General features: G+C 34.7%; 1 pseudogene; it reads left to right on the top strand.

Moving 5' to 3' along the window:
- Positions 1-253: 253 nt before the first annotated feature.
- On the top strand, positions 254-1,239 carry LOC100476498 (annotated as a pseudogene).
- Positions 1,240-4,151: the final 2,912 nt, after the last annotated feature.

Here is a 4,151-nt window from a genome sequence, read left to right as displayed (position 1 = left end):
TCTTAAAAATAGTGATAATCTGCAATAATAACAAAGAAATAAAAACTACTCATGAAGTAAACACACAGCATTAAATAAGATAAAATATTTGTAATTTGGTGTCAATCAGGCTTCCTATTCTAATGTGGGCTCTAGCACTGACTGGTTGTATATTCTTATACAAGAAATGTACCTTCTTTGAGGGGGAAGCTTCTTCCATCATGTGAGGATACAAGGAAAAGTCTGCACCCTCGGGGAGGGCCCTCACGTGGCCATGCTGGCACCTCAGTCTTGGACTTCCAGCCCCAAGAACTGTTTTGAACTAAAAGCCAACAAAAATTATCACTTTCAAGTGGATAATGACAATGGACACCCGTTTTCTTTAAAAACAATCAGGCTAGGGGTTTGTGCAAGGGCTGAATTGTACATTGTTGAAACAGAGGCACTGAATTAGGAAGGCAGTCCAGTTACATCCTACTGGCAACTTCGAAAATGTCCGTACAGCTGGTGGTTTCCCTCAGGACTTTGAAATAACACCACCTGTGGTCTTGTGGTTAAGTGTGGTTCAGGGTCTGTGCATATTCGTGGACAGTGCTTAGTGGCTCTAGACGAAGATACAAAGTCATGTGAAATCCCTAAGTATATCTGGAAAAGTGATCTGCTCCTGGAAGTGGTAGCAGGTTTCCACAGAACAAAATAAAACTTGCAGCTGATAAAGATGATGATGATAAAGATAATGATGATGATGGTTTTGAGGATGAGGAAGCAAAGGAAAAGCTTCAATAAATAAATAAAGTGTAGGGGCACCAGGATGGCTCAGTCAGATGGATAAGCATCTGCCTTCGGCTGGGGTCATGATCTCAGGTCCCCCTGCTTCTCCCTCTCCCTCTGCTCCTCCCCCACTCCACCCCTGCTTGTATGTGCTCTTTCTATCAAATAAATAAAAATACAATCTTATAAAAATAATAAATGTAAGTATAATACTCCAGCCAAAAATGCACAAAAATCAAACCAGATCTTATTAACACTAAAATCAAAAGGTGAAGAATCCTTCAATTGACAGCAAAAAATTCCTAAGACACTGAAAAAACCTAGTTCTGTAGAAGACGTAAAAACAAAAATGCAAACAAACGTAGAAAAAAGGTGCCTGTCTTCCTAACTTGGAAGCCAAGTTTATCAATTATGTGAAGAGTTGGCTGTGGATGACTGACCTGGGAGGCTATTCAAGAATGCTGGCAGTAAAGACAGTCTCTTAAAGGAAATATTTTAGATGGTTTGTTAAAATTTTCCATCTTATTTCATTTCTTTAACAGTTGATATATGGCTGTACTTTTTTTATAATGCAGAATGTGAACTTTCCCTGCCATGTCTGATAAATATTGTCCAGGTCCCATTGCCAAAAATGTGTTGTCCAAAATGTCTGTTTAGTTTTTAAAAATGGAAATTTACCTTTGCTTGGTTTTAGATATATGTGGAATGTCATAATAGCAGTGGTGGTCAAAGAAACGGAAATGGTAGGGAGACAAAAATGTATTTGTGAAATAAACTCAGTATTTTAATAAAGTAAAAATAAGTTATTTTTAAGTAGTTTAACTTGCTCACCAGTGTGTGTGTGTGTGTGTGTGTGTGAGAGAGAGAGAGAGAGAGAGAGAGAGAAAGAGAGGGAGAGAGAAAGAGAAAGAAAGAGAAAGAAAGGGAGAGAAAAATGGGGTAATAATGTTCACCATATAGGAGTATAATGGAGATTGCCTAAAATTTATGAGATTGAATCATAGGGAATGGATTTTGTTATACATCAAAAACAGGTTAATTATTTCATATGCTTTGACTTTTATAGTAAGTGTACAATAAATACTGGAAGGGAGACAGAGGGAAAGAGAAATAAAGTAGGTTAGGAGGAAATAAAAAATATAGAAGCTATCCAAATTTTATTCAATATTTTTTTTTCACTGTGTCCGTACATGTCCTGCCCAAACATCCAGTTCACTACTGTGGTCAGTGACTTAACACAACAAAAACTGATGTTCTCACAATCTGACTTAACGTACTAAAGCCCCTAGAGATGCCTTCTGAACTGTGCAATATATGTTTAGATGTGTAATGTGTATTAGTATAAAGTAATCTTTTGATAATGGTAGTCCATTTAGACTATATTTTGGGGACTAGGTTAAGAAACACTTTTTAATCTATTTATGTAGCTAGCTAACTCACTTTAAAAAGCAATATTGTGTCCTTTTTTAAAGAAGAAATTCCTGTCCATAATGAAGTTTAAAATAGCTGTACATCAAGGAGAACACATGTAAATATTAATTAAAACATAAATCAGATCATACTGTGCATCCTGTTCTGCAGAATGCATTTCAAACTAACAAATATGCCATGTGTATCTTTCTATTGCATGCAGAGACCCCCTTCATCTCTTATTTTTATATAGTATTCCATGGTATGGATGAGTCAAAGAAGACTAAATCAGTCTTCTCTCACTTTTGGCTTTTGTGAACAATGCAACAATGAACATTTGTATGTGTGTGTATACGTGTGTATGTATGTTTTATATGTATTTATACATACATATTTATGTCTATGCACACACTATTACATATGCAGGCACACACACGTTGTTTTCATATGTGGGTAATTATCTATGTATGATAAAGTCCTGGAGTTGGAAGTGTTCCAAATTTGGCTAGATGTGACTAGATTGTTCTCCAAAGAGATTGTGCTCCTTGATACTTTCTGCAAAAAAAAGTGTCTTTTCTCCATATATTAAAAAACACTTCCTAAATAATCTCTGGAATATTTTTAAGTTTGGTCTATGAAAAAACTCTTTTTACATTTATATTAATTGATTATTAATGAGGCTGATCACCTCCACGTGTATTTATTGTTTTTAATTTTTTCTCCACATTTTCTCTTCATATTTATGGCTCACCTTTTCATTGGGTGGTAAGGCATCTTTTTTAAAAAATATATTTGTCTGTCAGTATGTTCCAAATAATGTTTACATTTTTGTTTTTCCTTAACTTTTTCTGTGGTGCTTTTTACTATGCCAACATTTTAAAATTTTATGTAGTGAAGTCTATCACTATTTTCTTTAAAGATTTATATCACCCACACACATCTATCAATCCTCCCATTTTCCAATATTTTATATATATTTTTATATTTAAATCTTAGCTCTCTAGGGAATTTATTTTGGTGAAGTGAGCACTGGCTTCTTTATTACCTAATGACTGCAAGTTATCCCAAAGACACTTACTGGATAATGTACCTTTCCCTTGTCCATTTGAAATACTTGCTTTCTCAGGGAGAGAGGTAAGATGGAGGAGTAAGGTGACCCTAAGCTTGTCTCCTCTCTTGAATACAGCTAGATAAATATCAAATCATTCTGAAGACCCAAGAAATCGGTTGAAATAGTTGAAATACTTGCTTTCCTATATTCTGATTATCAGCATATCTTGGGTATATTTAGACTTTAAAAAATTATTTTCCGGTGGTTACTCTGGTCTTGTAACTTCAACATCCTGTTGTAATTTTGGTTGTTTTATTATATATTTTAATACTATTTAGGACAAGTTCTTTTTCATTACTCTGTGTGTGTGTGTGTGTGTGTGTGTGTGTGTGTGTAATTTACCTGGCTATACTTAACGTTTTCTTTTTCTAGATAAATTTTTATTTTTATTTAATTTTTTAGAAGATTTTATTTATTTATTTGACAGAGAGAGCACAAGCAGGGGTGAGCAGCAGGCAGAGGGAGAAGCAGGCTCCCTGCTGAGCAGGACCCTGGGATCATGACCCAAGCTGAAGGCAGATGCTTAACAGACTGAGCCATCCAGGCGCCCCTCTAGATAAATTTTTAAATATTTTGACACATTGCAAATTTAAGCAGAGATAGACACACAGATGCTCACACATTGGAATTTTCACTGAGCATACCTAAATTTATGGATTGGTTTAGAGAGAACTAATGTGATACAAATTGAATTTCTATATTTCTCGATTTATTTAAACATTTCTTCTTGCTTCTGCAGTGTTTTGCAGGTATTTTTGAAAAGGCGTTTTCAGGATTTTTTTACTGTTGCTATTGCGAATGGGATGTTTTTTAAATTGCATTTTCTAAATTGTTATTATTTGTGTACCATAAAGGTAGGGGACTTTGTATATATATATTT

The sequence above is a fragment of the Ailuropoda melanoleuca genome, chromosome 2 (assembly GCF_002007445.2).
Source record: "Ailuropoda melanoleuca isolate Jingjing chromosome 2, ASM200744v2, whole genome shotgun sequence".
Lineage (NCBI taxonomy): Eukaryota > Metazoa > Chordata > Mammalia > Carnivora > Ursidae > Ailuropoda > Ailuropoda melanoleuca.
Note: the sequence above shows the minus strand (reverse complement) of the source record. Positions and strands in the feature narration are given on the sequence as shown.